Source organism: Jaculus jaculus, chromosome 17 (genome assembly GCF_020740685.1).
Source record: "Jaculus jaculus isolate mJacJac1 chromosome 17, mJacJac1.mat.Y.cur, whole genome shotgun sequence".
NCBI lineage: Eukaryota > Metazoa > Chordata > Mammalia > Rodentia > Dipodidae > Jaculus > Jaculus jaculus.
Genome location: NC_059118.1, coordinates 24,846,213 through 24,866,534, shown reverse-complemented (window position 1 = coordinate 24,866,534; position 20,322 = coordinate 24,846,213). Strand labels below are relative to the sequence as shown.

Sequence of the window (20,322 nt, the reverse complement as noted above, 5' to 3'; positions counted from 1 at the left end):
CCCAGAGCCGTGTTGAGTGCAGGCTCTGGGCCAAGTATGGTGTTAGTGAAAGAGATTATTAGTGAAAGGAATCTGGAGATTCCCTCATTTGAGCCTTTCATGATCATTGGTGATGAATCTTTCGCAGGAATTGGTCATTACAGGGAAAGGATTCATTAGCTTGATAATTATTATTATTACAGGTGTGACACTCACCCATCATCTGACAGGGTGTTTTATTTATAGCTTCTCCAATTAAATTCTTGTAAAACACCCTGCAAGCCAGGCCTTAGCGCCTCTGTTTTATGAATGGGAAAAGCAAGGCTTGGAGAGTTTAATTTTCCAAGGCCACACCATTAGGGAGCACCAGAACTTAGCCAGGCCTGACTGACAGCTGGGTGATATTTCTATTATACAGTTTTGAGGGTGGAACTCAGTACCTCATGCTTGTGGGGCCAGCACTTTACTAGCTTAGCTATCTCCAGCCCCATAACATTCTTTTAATTTTTTTCTAGTAATTTATTTATTTGTAAGTGGGGGTAGGTTGGGGGGAGAATGGGCATTCCAAGGCATCTAGCCACTGCAAATGAACTCCAGATGGGGCCATTTTGTGCATCTGCCTTCACGTGGGTACTGGGGAATTGAACCTGAGGCCTAGGGCTTTGTAGGGAAACACCTTAATACTAGGCCATCTCTCCAGGCTGATACCCCCCCCCCCCCAACAAAATAGGGTCTTGCTCTAGCCCAGGCTGACCTGGAATTCACTATGTAGTCTCAGGGTGGCCTCAAACTCACAGTGATTCTCCTACCTCTGCCTCCCAAGTGCTGGGATTAAAGGCATTTGCCACCATGCCTGGCTCCATAATATTCTTTTAAAGATCCCTCCTCCACCCTACACCTCCACAGAGCACACTGTTCACATGTTCTCAGCCTCAGGTCCTTCCGGGCAGACCCCTGGCTTCCTAGCTGGTAGCAGTACCATCCTTGACTTTTGTGGCTATTATCATTCTCTCTTGGCACACTTCTCTTTTGTTCTCCCTTCCCAGCTTCCTCCTGTAGTGTGATGGACACTGTTTTCGCTGTGGGGGGATTGATGCTTGACAAATCCATCCCTCTCACTAGGGGAGAAAAATCACGATGCAGAACTTGCCTCCGCGTCAGCCCCTCTCTTTCCCTGATGGATAAAAATAGCTGCCGCTCAGGGCCTGACTGCAGATGAAGCAACTCCGAGCTTGAAGCTGAGCTGGGCTGGGCTGAAAGCAGCTGCTCTCTGGAAGCCAGCTGGGAGTCTTGGGGTCAGTGCATGGACCTGCCCACTGGGAGCAGGTAACCTGGGCCCCGTGGACAGAGACCCTGGAAACCTCCCTGAGTGAGGGGCCTCGTGGAGCAAATTTTGCCCGCCATGGTGAGTGGTCCTTAAAAATACTTCCGATTCAGCCGGGCGTGGTGGCGCACGCCTTTAATCCCAGCACTCGGGAGGCAGAGGTAGGAGGATCGCGTGAGTTCGAGGCCACCCTGAGACTCCATAGTGAATCCCAGGTCAGCCTGGGCTAGAGTGAAACCCTACCTTGAAAACACAAAACCAAAATAAATAAATAAATAAATAAATAAATAAATAAATAAATAAATAAAAATACTTCCGATCCTCGGAAGTGTATCTGATTCTTAACCTGTTTGGGGAAACAAGGATTCCCCTAGAGCTAGTGATGAAACGTAAATACCATTTCTGTGTATGGTTGAGGAGCACACACATCACAGGCACAAGCTGATACACACACAAGACCCTTTTTGCACCCTTTAATATTTTTTTGTTGGAGGGGCTTTTGAAACCTGTCATGGATTACAGGTTAAAACTCCAGACGCAAGTTAACTGTAGTGACGCAGAACTAGTCTAAGAGAAACACACAAACAAACAAACAAACAAAAAAAAGTGTAAAAAAATAAGTTTACTTAAGCTTGCCAAGGTCTTGCTGGGAAAGCGTGTCTAATGTAAATCCCAGAGAACAGACGTGGATGGCAACGTTGGAGCTGACCTCCGATGGTGGGATAAGGGTTGATTTGTACTCTATCTGCGCTTTTCTCGCTAAACAAAACCGCATGTTTCTCTTTTCGCCATCTGAGCGGCCACATCCAGGCATTTCCGCGGACCTGGGGCGCGTCCCCCGGGGCAGGCACGGCGGTGGTCGGTCTGTCTGGACTGTCCGGCGGGGGATGGAGGCTTACAGACCACAGAGTCTAAATGAGTCACCGGGGGGGGGGGGGGGCGGTGAGGAACCACGTTGGACCCGGCCGCGATAGCCGGTGGCCGGGACAGAGCCCTGGAAACTGCAGCGCTCGCAGAGCAGCCGACCTCGCACTGGACGGGCAGTGCGCACGCGCGCCCCGGGAGGGTGGGGGGGGGGAAGAGAGAGGACGGCCGGCGGTCACGCGCACGCACGTACTCACGCACACGCACGCGCGCGCGTCCTGCGCTCCGGCCGGCGATGCCGCGGCGACGGCGACGGCGGCGCGCTCCGGCGTTCTGAAGCGGCGGCGGCTGGCTGCCACGGGCGGGCGGCGCGATGAGCTGGGAGGCCGCCCCCGGCTCGGGGCTGTGAGAAGCTCGGAGCCGGGGGTGGGCGGCGGCGACGGCGGCGGTGCGGCGGCGGCGGCGGCCATGCGCGGGGCGGCGACTCGGTGGAGGTGGCGACTGGGCCGGGGTCACTTCCCGGGGACCGACGGCTTCAGGGCCCCGCGGCCGCCGCCGCCGCCGCCGTCGTCGTCGCCACTCCTGCTGCTGCTGCTGCTGCTCGCCCCGTGGCTGCCCGTGCCCGGCTGCACCGCCGCCGCCGCCGCCGTCCCGGCCCCGCGGCCCCCGGCGTTGCTTCCCGCGTCCCCGGGGCCCAGCGTGAGCCTCTACCTGAGCGAGGACGAGGTGCGCCGGCTCATCGGTGAGTCGGGCCGCGGGGCCGGGACGGGCCGCTTCCGGTCCTGTGCCCGGCGCGAGCGCTCGCCATCCCTTCTCCCCAGGCCGGGGGGCGGGGATGCGGTGTGGGGGATCGCCCGGCCTCCGCCGGCCTTGCTGGTCGGGACCCCGAGTCCATCCTCGCTCGCCCAGCCGCCCCGAGGAAAGCCCCGGATCCAGCTCCTTCCATCTTCCTTACAAGCCCCCCCTTATCCTCCACCACCCCCAGTCCCCGCTGCTCGCTTTCCTTCTCCTTTCTTACCACATTTTCTTCCAGCCTCCCTGTGCGTCTCCCTGTAGGCCCTGGAGTTGGCAAACCTCGAAGTTCGCCTTTCAACACCAAACTGCCAAACCCTTAAGTTGGCTGTGCCTTTGATAACCCCAAATAGGCCACGCTGCAGCGCCCAGACTTTCTGGTATCACACTTTTTACGGAGAATAAAAAAACAAACTACAAAACAAGTAGCAGGGCGTGGTGGTGCACGCCTGTAGTCCCAAGCACAGGTAGGAAGATCACTGAGAGTTCGAGGCCAGCCTGAGACTGCATGAGTGAATTCCAGGTCAGCCTGTGCTAGAGAGGGAGACCCTATCTCGAAAACCTAAACAAACAAAAAACAAAAACACCCACGAAAAAAGGGGCAAGGTTAGAAGGGCACACTACTGATTGACTGTAGCAGACTTCACATCTCGAACCGAGAAACATATTTTGAAATCGTGAACCAGTGCCAGTGAACAGCTCTTTAGTTTCTGTAGTGACTTTTTTTTGGGGGGGGGGGGTGTTTGTCTTGGACTCCTTGAGCTTTGGACTGATCCTGCGTCTCCAAGCCCACTCGTTTACTTGGAATACTTTTAAGGGGAAGGAGATCTTGGCTGTGGGTCAGTTGTTGGTTTTGTTTACTTAAGTTAGCTTTGTTTTGGTGAAGCACTTAAAAAAAAATGATACTGCTCTCCAGTTGGGACTTTGTGGATCCTGGTAATAACTCCTTGGAAGGGAGGACCCGGCCTGGAAAACGAAAACTTTGATAGTGGCGGATAGCTAACATTGGCTTTCTTTTGTGTGTTAAGGCTATCCCTTCCTTTCATCTCAGGATGTGGTGCTTCCCAGAAGAGTTTTGGAGCTGGAAAGTTCCCTTCCGTAAGGATCAATTATCAGGTTTTGTAGTTTTATTTCATTCTTAAAGGTTAGAGGACTTTGTTGAGGTCTGTTGAGTTCAGCCCGGTGCTGAAATTAAATTGCTTTCAGCAGACTGTTTAGACATTGTTATATGTATGGATCTGTGGTCTTCAACCCCAAAAGAATTGTGTTTTGGTAATGTGCCTTTCTTAATCCTCTTTTTAGTCTAGTTGAATTAGCTGAATTTAGTCTAGCTGAATTGAAGCTGCAGCTTGGGTTACTCCTGTAACATAAAATTAAGGCTTAGGAAAAAGAATGGCTGCTTGTAAGCCTGCTCATGTCCTATTGAAGATATTAATGTATCATGCATGCTTTTGTAAAGGCTTTTTTTTTTTTGGTTCAAATAACTTACATAATTGTGACTCTGTTAATATGTGCTTCTCCTTCCCTCTCAGCCAGGGGTGCAGATGGGGGACAGAATACATCTAGGGGTTGACATAGATGGAGTGCTTGTGCTTACCTGCCAGTACTTGCTTTATACATGTTATTTCTCATGATTGTATTGCTACCCAGGAGGGTAAGTGCCATTATTCCCATTTTAGAGATGAAAAAAAATGAAGCTTTAACTTGCTCAAGATCACACACACACACACACACACACACACACACACACGCACACACACACGCACACACGAGAGAAACAGTGTTAGCTGGCTGCATGCCAAGTTTTATTGAATGAAGTGAAGACATTGTGCATACAGAAGTTTGATTATGGCATGTTGGAAAAGAAATTACTTCTGGTTACTCCTTGAACGATGTCTTTGTAACCAGGACTTAATTTTCTTAGTATTTGAAGTAGAGTAAGCTCCTGACTAATGAGCATCCAGTTGAGTGTTTGATCAGAAATAGGCAGTGTGTGGGTTGGAGGTGGAGCCTTGCCTCCTTGAACTTTCTTATCCATCTTTGGGGTGACAGGGATCCTAGGAGTGTTTTCTGTAATACAGGGGGAATAGACACATTACTGTGGGTCTCTGCAGATCTAGCTCCTCTCTTTCTGTCCTTCACACCTTCTTCCAACAGTACCTTTAAAGGATCCCCTGGTTTCCCTTCGAGGGGGAAGAGCAAGTAGTAAAATGTGTGCTGGGTCTCCTGCTTGTAACCTACTTGAAATGGTACTTTTAATTTATTTATTTATTGCCATTTTTAGATCTGTGAAGGGGTAAAGGTTTTCCTCTTTATTTATTTTTAGAGAGAGAGAGAGACACAGAGAGAAGACAAAGGGGGAGAGAGAGAATTGGCTTGCCAGGGCCTCAGCCACTACAGTCGAACTCCAGAGGGTTGCCCCACCTAGTGGGCATGTTCGAGGTTGTGCTTGCCTCACCTTTATGCAACTTGTTTACTGGGATCTGGAGAGAGCTGAATGTGGGTCTTTAGGCTTCTCAGGCGAGCACCTTGACCTCTAAGCCATTTCTCCAGCCCAGTAAATGCTTTCTGAAAGCTGGTTTAAAAACAAAAACAAGCCAGGCGGGCCTCATCCCAGCACTTGGAAGTGCTGTGAGTTTGAGACCACATAGTGAAGATTACATAGTGAATTCCAGGTCAGTCTGTGCTAGAGAGAAACCCTACCTTGAAAAACAAAAACAAAATCCCCCCAAACAAACAAACAGGCCAGTGGTAATATCACACACCTTGCAGAGGTAGGAGGATGGTTATGAATTCCAGATCATCCTGGGCTGGAGCTAGGCCCTACCTCAAAAAACAAAACAAAAAAAGATCCAACAACAACAAAAACTGGGTTTGGAGTGATAGCTCAGCTGTTAAAGATGCTTGCTTGCAAAGCTTGATGGCCTGGACTTGTTTCCCCAGTACCCATGTAAAGCCATATGCACAAAGTGGTTTGTGCATCTGGAGTTTACTTGCAGTGGTGAGAGGCCCTGGTACACCATTCTTTTTGTTTTTTATTTTTAAATTAAATATATTTGTGGGGGGAGAGAGTGAGCACCCTAGGGCCTGCTGGCCACTTCAAATGAACTCCAGATGCATATGCCATCTTGTGAATCTGACATACATGGGTACTGGGGAATGGAACCTGGGTCCTTTAGCTTCGCAGGCAAGTGCCTTAACTGCTAAGCCATTTCTCCAGCCTTTACCCATTCTTTCTCTCTCTGCTTACAAGTCAATAAAAAATATTTAAAAGTAAGCAAGCAAACAAAAACACCTAGCCATCATTTTGTAGTCTAAGAAAAATTTAGCATTCCAAGTAGTAATTTTTTTTTTTTTTGAGATAATTAGCTCACACGAGTCCAGGTTGACATAGAATTCACTATGTAGTTCAAGGCTGGCCTTGAACTCTGGACTCAGTTATCCTCCTACTTCTGCCTCCTGGATGCTGGGATTAAAGGCAAGTAAGGAATTTTTAAGTTGGTAGTGATAGCTTTATATGTTGAACTCATTGTGCTTCATAGGAGAATAAATTGTTTCAGTACAGATAATACCTGAACATCAGTTGCTTTTTTAAAAACTCAGATATCACTAAAAGGTTTAGAAAAACAAACAGAAAACAGTCTTTTGCCTCTGTCCTTTTAATCTTGAGCCCCATTTTCCAGGGGTCATTCCTATCTCAACTTACTCATTTGTTTATCTTTCCCCCTATTTTTACTTTTATGTTTCTAAAACAATGTGGAATAAGTATTTGATTTCTAGTGTCAAAACTGAACTCTTAACTTCCCTTACCCCCTAAACTCTCCATTGTATTTTGTAGTAAAACCAGCAAGTATATTTACATAATTGTGTAAAATACATTGTTTATTTCTTAATAGGCACCCGTGTTTCTGTTTGTTTTTTCCTACAATTTTGTGCAAGTAATTTTGTTACAAGTGTCGTAATTAGTCATCTTTGCATGTATTCCCTCAAGTACTTCAAGAAATATAAGTGGCTGTTGATTTTCTTTTCCAACATGTCATATGTTAGTTCCACTGAGTTTCTTTTTCGGAACTTCTTTAAAGTTATTTATTTATTTGCAAGCAGAGAGCCAGAGTGAGGGCAAGAGTGAGTGAAAAAGAAAGAGAGGAGAAGAGAGAATAGGCACACCAGGGCCCCTTGCCACAGCAAATGAACTACAGATCCAAGTGTCATTTTGTGCATTTGGCTTTACATGGGTACTACTGGCCAATCAAATCCAGGCCATCAGGCTTTGTAAACAGGTGCCTTTAACTGCTGAGCCATCTCTCTAGCTTCTTAGAAACTTCTTGATTCAGTCTGGACAGCAGCACTTTGAGTCTCTCCTCTTGAATCCCGTCTTCATTTTTTCTTGGTTTGTATGTGTTCTCAGTAGTTTACTAAGAGGAAGGGTACATGGAGGAAAATTATTTGAAGCCTTGTCTGCCTCATGGTGTTGGCTCTATCTTTACACTTTGTGGATGCTTTGGTTGAGCTTACAGTGTTACATTGCCTGTAACTTTTCCTGCAAAATTATTTTTACAGATTTTATTTAATTATCAGAGACAGAGTGTTGGGGGGGGGGGAAGAATGTGCACACCAGGGCCTTTAGCCACTGCAAACAAACTTCAAATGCATGTGCCACCATGTGCATCTGGCTTATGTGGGACCTGGAGAATTGAACCTTTGGTTTCACAGGCAGGTGCCTTAACCACTAAGCCATCTCTCTAGCCCTTTCTTCCAAATTTTTTTTTTTTTTTTATTTTTCTAGGTAGGGTCTCACTCTAGCCCAGGCTGACCTGGAATTCACTATGGAGTCTCAGGGTGGCCTTGAACTCACGGGCAATCTTCCTACTTCTGCCTCCCGAGTGCTGGGATTAAAGGCGTGAGCCACCACGCCCGGCTCCTTTCTTCCAAATTTTGATGATATTTTCACTGTTTTCTCTGGTAAGGGTTTCAGATAAAAAGCCCAAAGCTATCTCTTAATTTCTTCCCACCTACGGTTTGTTTTTTTTGTTTGTTTCTTTGACAGAGGGGGCCAGAGAGATGGCATAGCGGTTAAGGTGCTTGCCTGCGAAGCCTAAGGACCCATGTTCTACTCTCCAGATCCCATGTAAGCCAGACACACAAAGGTGAGGCAAGTGCAAGGTCACACATGTCCACTAGGTGGTGCATACATCTGGAGTTCATTGTGCATTTGGCTTACATGGGTACTGGGGACTCAAGCTTGGGTCCTTAGGCTTCACAGGCAAGTTACTTAACCATTAAGCCATCTCTCCACACACACCCCTGTCCAGTTTTTTAATTTCAGGATATTTCCCTCTTATAGTATCAAGATTTACAGGCTCTGGTATGGTTTGCTGCTTCTTGCTGTTTTTTTTTTTTTAAATTGAGTAGAAACAGTATGGACACATAATGTGTTGATCATTTTCCTCCTCCCTGCCCACATTCCGCTGAGGGCCTCCTTTCCTCATTGGGATTGCTGGTATTCACCATGGGGTTGTGAGGTATGAGATATGAGAGCAGCAGTAAGTCATTGTAAAGGCCGGCAGTGTCCCTACATTCCCTTTTACCCTGGGTGTCTTAAATCCTTCTGCCCTCTCTTCTGCAAACTTCCCTGAGCCGTGGTGGATGTGCTTTAGTGTTGAGCTTTTAGCAGCTTCTAGATTCTACTTTGTCACGTTTTGAGGCTCTTCAGTGTCTATCTCCACCACCTTGATGCTGGTCGTTAGGCTCGCCATTGAAGCAGCACTCTTGCTCATCTTGCCAGTTCCTCTGAGGTTCCACCTGGGCCCTGGCCAATGAACAAGGGGTGGTTTATTTCCGCGGTTCTTGCTGCTTTGCTGATCCCATGCAGGGTCCCAGCAACCCACACCTTTTGTTTTGTCTTTATGGGCGCTTTGAATCTTGAGACTCATATCTTCAGTGGCTTCTTTGATAATAATCACCCCTCAGCTATTTTTTCCATTTTTTTCTCTTTCTGAGACTTCTGGTTTGGTTATTGAATCTACTAGAATTGAAATTCATATTCTTTTTTAAGAATTTATCTTTATTTATTCATTTGAGAGGGGGGAGAGAGAAAGACAGACAGAGAGAATGGGTGCACCAGGGCCTCAAGTCACTTTAAATGTACTCCAGATGCGTGCACCACCTTGTGCCTGTGGCTTATGTGGGTATTGGGGAATCAAACCTGGGTTCTTAGGCTTTGCAGGCAAGTATCTTAACCTGTAAACCATCTCTTCAGCCTTTTTATTTTTAAAATGAGATTCATATTCTTAACTCATTTGCCTTTTGTTATTTATTTCTTTGCATTAGAAGAAATGAGCAGAAGGAGAATTTCTTAATTTTGTCTTTCTAGCTATTGTTAAAATATTAATGATAATTTTTTTTTTCTCCCTGAGGTAGGGTTTTTTGCTCTAATCTAGGCTGACATGTAATTTACTGTGTAGTCTCTGAGTGGCCTTGAACATGTGAGGATCCTCCTATCTCTGCCTCACAAGTGCTGGGATTAAAGGTATCTGCCACCACACTTGGCTAATGATTTTGTGTGTGTGTGTGTGTGTGTGTGTGTGTGTGTGTGTGTGTTTGAGGTAGGATCTCACTCTAGCTTAGGCTGACCTGGGATTCACTATGTAGTCTCAGGGTGGTCTTTCCTACCTCTGCCTCCCTGAGGTGCTGAAATTAAAGGTGTGTGCCACCATGCCTGGCAATATTTATTTTATTTATTTATTTGAAAGTGATAGAGAAAGAGGCAGATAGATAGAAAATGGGCATGCCAGGGTCTCCAGCCACTGCAAACAAACTCCAGACACATGTGCCACTTTGTGCATCTGGCTTGTGTGGGTACTGGGGAATCGAGCCTTGAACTGGGGTCCTTAAGCTTTATAGGGAAACACTTAACCCCTAAGCCATCTCTCCTGCCCCTGGCAATATTTTAATATTATATTTATTATAATTTAATATAAATAATAAGTATTATATTTATTAATATTTTAATGTTATTTTTAATGTTAATTTCTTTGCTTTCTGTTTTTATTTCATTGCATGTTATTCTTTGAATATGTTATCTTTACTTATTTCTGGGGTGTATATATTATTTTACTCTTTATGTTTAATATGGGTTTAGTAGTTCTGGTCTCTTCACATTCTTTTCAGTATTTTTGTATAGATTACAAGAATATGGCTTTCCTTGTTTTTGTATAATGAGGAGTAAGATGCTGTGAAGATTGAATATACAGCAGGTGTGTGAGCTGACGCTCTGGTCCTGTCCCTGGAGGGCGGGTGAACTTTCCATTTGAAATCTGTCCCACATACCAGTATACAATCTTGTGTCTTATTAGGGCTCTGTTCAGTATCTGTGAAGACCTTCTAGAAAGTCCTGCCTTTGGTGTGCTTGGTGGTAAACCAGCTTCCAGGGTTTGGGTTATCTGGTTTAGGGAGGCATGGAAGACACCACCCTATGGGCTTTAGGCCTTGACTTCTGGTCATGGTTTTCCTGTAGCTGTGATTCCATTTCTTTAGAAAAACGTTGGGTTTCCTTCTGAACCTGGGGGGACCAGCCACTTTGATTCATCCCTTGGCTCCCGCCTTGTCAGGTCTGAGGTTAAGGGAACACTTTGGTAACTGCTAGGTATTTCTGGTACTGAGTTCTCAGGGCTTCTGAGGGAAATTTTTCCATATTACAAAGTTGCAGTGTATTCTGTTTTCCATTCCTGTCTTGTGATCTAATACCTGCATTTTCCTTACTGTTAAAGCTAGGTCATTCTGTGATGTGTAATAATGACAGCTCTTAAAAATGACATGTGGAAGTTTTGTAAAAATATTCAGTGGCAGTGTTGGTTGTATAGTGGTGGACAGTGCTGCTGTAACAAAATACCATGGACTGGATGGCTTTAACTGAGGTTCTGGATGCTGGGAAAGCCAACATCAAAGTACTGGTGGTTTGGGTTCTGGTTTGATTAGCTTTCTAGTTCTTAGATTCTCACATGGTGGGAGGCGGAAGAGCGCTCCCTGGGCTTTTATTATGAGGACACTAATTCCACCTGTGAGGATTTGTCCTTCCTAATCACCTTTTGGAGGCTCTATCTGTTCATAGGGTCAACCTTGGAGGTTAGAACTTTAGTGAAAATTTGTTTTGGGAGGGTATGCAAAGGCTCAGACCCATAGTACTGAGGAAACAGATTTGAAGTAGGTCTGTACTTGGCCAGTAGGTATGCAGGAAGTTCACCTGCTCTGAAGACTGCCACAGTTTAGGAGCTTTTTAATCCTTATGTGGCTTGCCCGTATCCCAGGTGCTGCTTCATTGCTCTCACCCACTGTCCTTAGCAAACCACAGTAGTAGGCACCCTTTTCCTCGTTTAATGATGAAGACCCTGTGGACAGTGACCTGCTGGCCAGGCTTTGACTCACTTGTGCCTGAATCTGAGATCCATATCACCGTTCTGTCAGCTTTGTAGCAGCTGCATTGAAGCAGAAACTCAAGGAGTGAGTAGACTGCAGGCTGCTGCCATGTGTGCTTGCTTGTGGTCTTAATTACCATCCGTGTTCTCCCAGGTTCCCTACGTAGGCCTGAGCTCCGGATTGGCCGAGGCAGTGCCAGAGGTTTGAGAATGAAATGCTGGCAGGTGGGGGGGTGCGTTGTAAGTTGGTCAGGGTGACAATGATGGTAGTGGTGATAGCTAAAGGCTTTGCTTGCAAAGCACGTTGATCCTGGTTCAGTTTCCCAGCACCCATGTAAAGCCCAGTGCAAAGTGATGGATGCACCTGATGTTTGTTTGCAGTGGTAAGAGACCCTGGTATGTGTGTGCATGTGTGCACACACATGCAAATATATATATATTTTGGTTTTTTGAGGTACGGTTTCACTGTAGCCCAGGCTGACCTGGAATTGTCTCAGGAAAGCCTTGAACTCACAGTGATCTCCTACCTCTGCCTCTCAAGTGCTGGGATTAAAATCGTGCACCACCATGCCTGGCTAAATAAACTTTTTTTTTGTTGTTGTTTTTTTTTGAGGTAGGGTCTCACTCTAGCCCAGGCTGACCTGGAATTCACTATGTAGTCTCAGGGTGGCCTTGAACTCACTGCAATCCTCCTACCTCTGCCTCCTGAGTGCTGGGATTAAAGGCATGAGCCACCATGCCTGGCTCCTAAATAAATGTTTTAAAAAAGAAAATTCACTTTGGAAATCTTGCTTCTGGGCTGAGATGATGGCACCACAGTTGAGGGCACTTACTTGTTTGCAAAGCCTGCAGGCCTATGTTTACTTCCCAAGCCACCCATCTAAGCCGGGTGCTGTAGATAACTTCATTTTACTTTAAATAGCTTCTGAAAGAGTTATATTTGTTACATATCTTAATTATGTTTTACTTAAAGTCAATTCATTCTGGTTTAAGATTGCTGCTTCTGAAAGCAGTTCAGAAGCCTATTTTTTTTTGTTTGTTTGTTTTTCGAGGTAGGGTCTCACTCTAGCCCAGGCTGACCTGGAATTCACTATGTAGTCTCAGGAAGGCCTTGAACTCATGGTGATTCTACTACCTCTGCCTCTCTTAAAGGCGTGCGCCACCATGCCCAGCTTTCAGAAGCTTTTTTGAAGTGAAATGAAATACTGTATGTTGTCATAGAAAATGATGATTAAAAATTACATGATTCCTGGGCTGAAGAGATGGCTTAGTGGTTGAGGCACTTTCCTGCGAAGCCAATGGACCCAGGTTCAGTCCCCCAATACCCACATATGCCAGATGGCACATGTATCTGGAATTCATTTGCAGTAGCTAGTGGCCTGGTGTGGCCATTCTCTCTCTCTCCCTCTCTCAAGTAAGGGACTGTTAACATCTGGGAGTAACACTGAGATAATAGTTCCAGAATGCTGTTATGGGAGTGGCCAGTTAGTTTTTTTTTTCCCAAGGTAGGGTCTCATTCTAGCTCAGGCTGACCTGGAATTCACTATGTAGTCTCAGGGTGGCCTTGAACTCATGGTGTTCTTCCTACCTCTGCCTCCTAAGTGCTGGGATTAAAGGCTACCATGTCTGGTTTACCACTTAGTTTTTAAAGCACAATGCATTTAAAAAATATTTTTATTTGTATGTGTATGTATGGGCACATCAGGGTCTCTTGGTGCTGCAAATGAACTCAGATTCATGTACCACTTGCTTGTGGCTTTGCATGGGTGCTGGAGAATTGAAACTGGGCCAGCAGGCTTTGCAAGCAAGCACCTTTAATAGCTGAGCCATTTCTCCCCAGCTCAGGAGTGATCACTTTTTGTTTTCTGTTTTTTGAGGTAGGGTTTCACTCTAGTCCAGTCTAACCTGGAATTCACTATGTCTTCTCAGGGTGGCTTCGAACTCACGGTGATCCTTCTACCTCTGCCTCTTGAGTGCGGGGATTAAAGGTGTGTGCCACCACATCCAGTTTAGGGAGTGTTCACTTTTAACTGTAATTGATATCAACAAGTTTTAGGCATGGTTACTTTTACAGCAATCGATGGAAGCATTTTCATGTGAATGATTACTTGTGGGAGAAGAAAGTGGGCTTAGAGAGTTTTGGGAAGGCATCCCAGTATCTTTGCTTTTTAAAAGTCATTCTTTTTGTGTGTGTGTGTTTAAATTTTTATTTATTTGAGAAAGTGTGTGAGCACATGCCAGGGCCTTCAGCCTCTGCAAACAAATTCCAGACACATGTGCCTCCTTGTGCATCTGGCTTACTTGGATCCTGGGGAATCGAACTTGGGTCCTTCAGCCTTGCAGGCAAGCGCTTTAACTGCTAAACCATCTCTCCTGCTCTGTATCTCATCTTTGTAGGATGAGCTGGACAAGCAAAGAGGGGAGCACTTCAGGCCAGGCAGAGAACATGCGTGAACAAACGCATGGAAATAGGCAGATGGGCGGGACACCACGGGGTAGATGGCTAATGTGGCTGACAGGAGCACTAGTGAGTGGCAGAGTAGACAGCTGGGTGGTAGGCTGGGATCGGGTGAGGAGTTTGAACTTTTTCTTGGGGAATGAGAAACTTGAAGAATTTAGGCTGGATGCTTGGGAGCTAGAGGCAGGATCATTGGCAGTTCCAGGCCACCGTGACTACTTAGTGAGGGTGAGGCCAGCCTGGGCTATGTGAGATTATCTGTCTACAACCCCTCTTCTGTTCCCACCCCCCAAAAGAAAAGGAAAAAAGGAGAGTACACTCAGGACTGAGTCATACATAGACAAGGGTCCTTTTGGCCCCAGGGAACAGGCACCTTAGAGACTGAAAAGCTTAATCAGGGAAATGGGAGTTGGCCTCAAGAGTATAAGCCTTGGAGGAGTAGAATGGATTTGTGAAGAATTTGCAAAGAATTTGGAGATTTAATAGAAGGAGACCTGAGGGCAAACGAAGAGAGAAGTTGGGCTGGGGAAATGGTTTACAGGTTAAGACTTTGCCTGTGAAACCTAAGGATCCCAGTTCAATTTCCCAGGGCCCACATAAGCCAAGCACAAGGTGGCGCACGCGTCTGGAGTTCGTTTGCAGTGGCTGGAGGCCCTGCGTGCCCATTCTTCCTTTCTCTCTGCCTCTTCCTCTCTCTCTCAAATAAATAAATAAAATAGATTAAAGAGAGAGAGAGAGAGAGAAGTTCCCGGTATCCAGGTTTCAGATCTGGGCATCTGAGCCAAAGGACTAGGTTTTTTTTTTTTTCTTTTGGGAGAAAAGTGTTTGTGGGAAATGAAAATGAAATGAGCCGTGTGTCCCTTCTCTGTCAGCTCCTCTTTCCTCCTGAATCTCAGGCCGCGTTCTTGGTTCAGGAGGGTGAGCCGGGTCCTCTGTTGGTGGGACTGGATGACCTGCTGCCAGGTCCAGACTTTGCCCTGTGGTCCTTGGAGAGGGGAGCTAGTGGGAGTGGGTTAGCACTCTGAAGCAAACCCTTAACCCAAGGCGTTTTGGGCGGAGTTGGTAGTATTGACGCAGCCTTGATTTGAGCCCATGTGTTCCTCATTGGGAGAGCAGTGGTGAGACATTGTGCAATTGTGGGTTTGAGGTTTTTCCCCCACCCTGCTCATATGGGGGAAAATTCAACCCAATTATGGCTAAACCTGTCCCCTTGTGAGTCACATCCTGAGTTAATTAGTTCTGAAGGTGCCAGCTAAAATGCTGCTTGTGCTTTCAGGAACAAATGAGAGGTCGAATATATTTGTTCAAGTACTCAGAATTGAGAAGCTGTGCAGCGTTGCTTTTGGGTTTTGATGCAGTTATGTTAGTGTTCTCATGAATCCTGCCAGCCTGAAGCATAACAGAAACTTGAACATGAAACAGCCCTTAAGACACCCTGAAATTATATTAGAAGAATATTTGTTTGTGTTGCTTTTATTGATGCAGATATCTTCTAAATGTCAGAAAAAAACCCTTTGTTTAAGTCCTCTTAAATGCTACCTGCCAAAATAAATGTGTTTATGTTTCTAAGCTACATAGTAAGTGCTGAATGGTTTTTGTGGTTCCCAGAATTGACCATGATAAGTGAATTTCATTCTTATATGAATTCCAAGCTGAAATAGATATACACAAGTCTTTAGTTGGAGATCACCTGGAATTTGGAGAAGAATGCCTGTTGCTATATGTTCTCTCTTACCAACTGCAGGAGGTAGGGGCATTGACTTTTTTTCTGGGAAATGACTCAAGTCCTGGAGGTGTCTGGTGTGTGGAGCTGTGCCACTCAAAGTGCTTGCTTGCTTTACTGTGCTGCTAGGGAGGTTAGTGGTCTGTTTACCAAGATTACCTGAGGAGCTTCACAACGTACGGATTTCTAGATGCATCCTGATCAGTTTGTTCAGTTGATCTAAGATGGTGCCCAGCTGAATCACCTTTTTGACTTTTGAAGCCCATGCCTTATTGATTTTAAGATATAAAGCTTTTCCACATTTGGAATTGTCTTATCATTAGTGGCAACCCATTAGTTAATTGACTGCTTTTTTATCCCTAAGTGGCACAAAAACATAGGACACACTTAAGATAAAATGAAATATAGTATTATCAAAAGGTAATACTGTAATGAGAACTTAAAACACAGTACGCTACATTTCTGTTTTTGTGTGCATGAGTGTGTACATGTTAATGTGTATGCCTTTCAGAGTTGTAACACCCACGGCGTGTATGCTGTGTAGCGTTGTTCTCATAGGGAGGACGCTGATGAGTTACTGGGTTAACAGCAGTAGTACTTCACTTTTCAGCCATGAACTTGGCTGTCAAAGAGAGATGCCAGGGTTTTCAATCTTTCTTGTGGAAGTCTTGGGCTTTATCCATAGACAGACATGTAGAGTCTTACAAAGTCAGCTGTGCATACTTTGCCAGAGCTTAGCTTTTTGGAAGGCCTTGGAGACTCCTAGTGAACGTTTATAGATTGTATCCAAGTTCCCTTCTCCCCAAAGTAGGCATTTGTCACATTCTGTATTTACCTCCTACATGAATGTTTTTTTTTTTTAATTTTTATTTATTTATTTATTTGAGAGCGACAGACACAGAGAGAAAGACAGATAGAGGGAGAGAGAGAATGGGCGCGCCAGGGCTTCCAGCCTCTGCAAACGAACTCCAGACACGTGCGCCCCCTTGTGCATCTGGCTAACGTGGGACCTGGGGAACCGAGCCTTGAACCGGGGTCCTTAGGCTTCACAGGCAAGCGCTTAACCGCTAAGCCATCTCTCCAGCCCTGTTTTTTTTTTTTTTTCCTTCTGTATCTGTTGCCTACCCCGTGTTCTGCCTGCTCATCATCATGGTGCCTGGCTCTTTTAGGTACCCAACACTTGAGCCGGGCATGATGGTGCATGCCATTAATCCTAGTACTCAGGAGGCAGAGATAGGAGGATCACTGAGGGTTCGATGCCACCCTGAGACTACGTAGTCACTATGTAGTCAGCCTGTGCTAGGGTGAGACCCTACCTTGATAAACCAAAGGAAAAAAAAACAGTATGCAACACTTACTGGGTTGTTTTTGTCTCCTGTTACAGAAAAATGCTATTTGAGTAAAAACCTTTTGTTTAATACCTAAAACAGTATCTGGCAGTTTATGGACATTCGTTTTGGACAGCCTGTTTTCTGAGAAGCTGATAAGTTCTCCTACATCTCTGTCGCATTGCACCCCTCCTCTCTGGGCAAGGTGTGTCCATGGCTCTGCTCCCTGGGTCAGCAGACTTGTGTCACTGCATTCATCACGGTCTCTCTTCCTGCTGCCCTGAGGTCATGAGCACACAGCAGTCTCTTGGTAGGCTACTGGTCCACTCTGCAGCTAAAGAATGTAGTGTTCCAAAATGATTCTAGCAAAAGCCTTTTCCAGGACTTAAAGAACATTTCAAATGCTCATTTTCCTCCCCTGAAATGCTTAGTCTGCTGTTTGTCTTACTGAGTGCATTTTTGCCTTGTACATTGAAGTTCTCATTTTTAGAAATTTGACTTGGACCTTTAAAAAAATCTTCCATATTTTGGGCTGGAGAGATGGCTTAGCAGTTAAGTGCTTGCCTGTGAAGCCTAAGGACCCCGGTTCAAGGCTCGGTTCCCCAGGTCCCATGTTAGCCAGATGCACAAGGGGGCGCACGCGTCTGGAGTTCGTTTGCAGAGGCTGGAAGCCCTGGCGCGCCCATTCTCTCTCTCTCCCTCTATCTGTCTTTCTCTCTGTGTCTGTCGCTCTCAAATAAATAAAAATTTAAAAAAAATCTTCCATATTTCTACTGAACTTTTTGACCATGTGGAGTACAGTTACGTTAGCTGTTTCAATGCCCTTGCATGTTTAGTTCCAACATCTGTACCTGTCTAGGTTGGTTTCAGTTGATTTATTTCTCTTTTTGTATGCATCTTTTAATTATTTGCTGGATGGAAGATACTGTGAATTTTACTTTGCTGGGTGCTGATTTTCTTCAGTTACTGTTTCTTTTTTTTGAGACAGGATCTTGTTCTGCAATTTAGGTTAGCTTCAAAATTTGTAATTTTAGCCTCATCTTCCCTGGTGTGAGGATTACAGATGTGCACTATCCTGCCTGGCTGCTAAATACTTGAGCATTCAATGAAATGTTCTTGGGCTTTGTTCTGGGATGCAGTTAAGTCACTTGGAAAGTTTGATCTTTTCCAGTCTTGCTTTTAAGACTTTGGATGGGGCAAGAACAGTGCACACAGTGTAGGGCTAATTATTCCCCATACCGAGTCAAGACTCTTCTGTGTACTTTTCCCAGTGAACTGTGAAACATGAGGTCTTCCAGTCTGGCTGGTGGGAATGGGTCCAAATTCTAAGGACTAGACACCGTTAGCTTTTACTCTTTCTCTGCTCTTGTATGGTTTCCTTCTGTGCATGCCCTCACTCTGCTGAACGCTGGAGTGGAATGCTCTAGCTCTTTTTTTCTACTACTCCAGCTTTAGAGTCCTTATCTTTTGGACTTCTGTGGTTCTCTTTCTCTTTGGTTGATTTTTTTGGAGATAGTGTCTCATTTTGTAGGTCAGGCTGGCCTGGAACTCACTAGGTTGCCAGACTGTCCTTGATTTCTGTGGCAGTTTTCTTGCCTCACTCGCCTGAGTGCTGGGATTATAGGTGTGCACCACAAAGTCTAGCTCACTTTAAAAAAAAATTATTATTTATTTTGAGTGAGAGACAGAAAGAGAAAGAGGCAGAGAGGGAGGGGAAAGAGAGAGAGAGAGAACGGGCATGCCAGGGCCTTCAGCTACTGCGAATGAACTCCAGATGTGTGCGCCCTCTTGTGTGCATGTGTGACATTGTGCTCTTTATGTCACTGTGTCCAGCTACATGGGACCTGGAGATTCTAACATGTTCTTAGGCTTCTCGGGCAAGTACCTTAACTTTTAAGCCATCTCTCCAGCCCTAACTCACTTTGAGGGCTGGAGAGATGGCTTAGTGGTTAAGCGCTTGCCTGTGAAGCTTAAGGACCCCAGTTTGAGGCTCGCTTTCCCAGGATCCACATAGATGCACAAGGGGCACACCCATCTGGAGCTGGAGGCCCTGGGGTGCCCATTCTCTCTCTTTCTCTCTATCTGCCTCTTTTTGTCTCTGTCACTCTCAAATAAATAAATAAAAATGAATAAAAATTAAAAAAAATTATTTGAGATGGGGTGGGGAGAGAGAGAGAGAGAGAGAATGGGCACACCCTCTAGCCCCTGCAAAGGAACTCCAGATGCATGCACCACCATGTGCATCTAGCTTTTGTGGGACCTGGAGAATCGAACTTGGGTCCTTAGGCTTTGCAAGCAAGCACCTTAACCACTAAGCCATCTCTCCAGCCCCTTGCTCACTTTTATCTCTATACTGTAGCTGTGGTCTCTTTCAGGGATCACTGTTGCCTGATGTTCAGTTCTTTAAACTAATTTTTCATGTACTTGATCTCAGATGAGAGGATTAATCTGGCCACTGTTACTCTATGTTGTACAGAAGCTGAAATGATTGAGAGTTGCTTATTGTTTGCATCTTCCCTATGCTTGCTTAATTTTTAAAATTAAGGAGAGAACTTAGTTCAATTAAAATATATTTTTTTAAAGTTTATGTAGATAATATATGCTATATAAGTATATATTATGTACATGCACATTTGTAGGCATATTGATAGCATTATGTAATGGATTTGGAATCTGCATTTTTGAGGTTTTAAATTAATTGTATGTATATGGCACGTGGATGTCAGAGGAGAACTTGTCTGTACTCTTCTTCTGCCTTCTTTGAGACAAGGGCCCTGGACACTGCAAATGAACACAGACTTGTTGTGCTGCTTTGGGTTCTCCTGGCTCTGCCTTCCATTGCAGTCCCAATTTTACAAGTGCTGGGGGAAGCAAGGGCATTTAACAGCACTGAGCAGTGTCCTGAGTCCCTGCATGTTTTAAGTTCTAAGTCCATCCCTTCCCTTCCATGGCTAGGCATGTAATTAGGGTTTGGAGGAGTCCTTTCTGTATACGTCGGGCACTGGTCGGTAGCGTACAACAGTATTGCTCGTAGCATGGGTGCTGTAATGTTAAACAAAAATGTGGTATAATCTTCAAAACAGGTTCTTTTAGCCAGTGTGGTGGGGGGGAGGCTTCCAAGAGTTTGGATTAAAAACCAATGTCTAGGAGTATTTCAGATTGCCTCCTTTCAAACTAAGACTATTCTCCACTAAGGCAGAGTAGGCTGGCAGACCCTTTTTGGGTTGGAAGAGGCTTGGGAATAAGGTACAAGGAGTCATGGAAGAATCTCCTTATCCTCCTACATGAATGTAGGCCCTTGCAGTCGCACAGCATCTTTTCTGACTTCACTATTTCAGGAAGGCATTATTGTGTATGGTCAAAGCCAGTAGCCCACTTAACCCCCTGGGCCATCATTGTGGCCTAAGCCACCAGGATATTAGTTGGTTGCCTTTAGTAAC

The 20,322-nt window shown here is 45.4% G+C and overlaps 1 protein-coding gene across 2 annotated transcripts in view; it reads left to right on the top strand.

Moving 5' to 3' along the window:
- The first annotated feature begins 2,794 nt into the window (after nucleotides 1–2,794).
- Nucleotides 2,795–20,322, top strand: part of Ryk (receptor like tyrosine kinase) — a 95,504-nt gene continuing 77,976 nt past the window's right edge. The window contains exon 1 of one of the 2 annotated variants that reach the window (XM_004664337.3): nucleotides 2,795–2,909. The gene's annotated coding sequence lies outside the window, so the exon portion shown is untranslated. The remainder of the gene's footprint in view (nucleotides 2,910–20,322) is intronic. The other variant, XM_012950089.2, reaches the window with a different exon arrangement.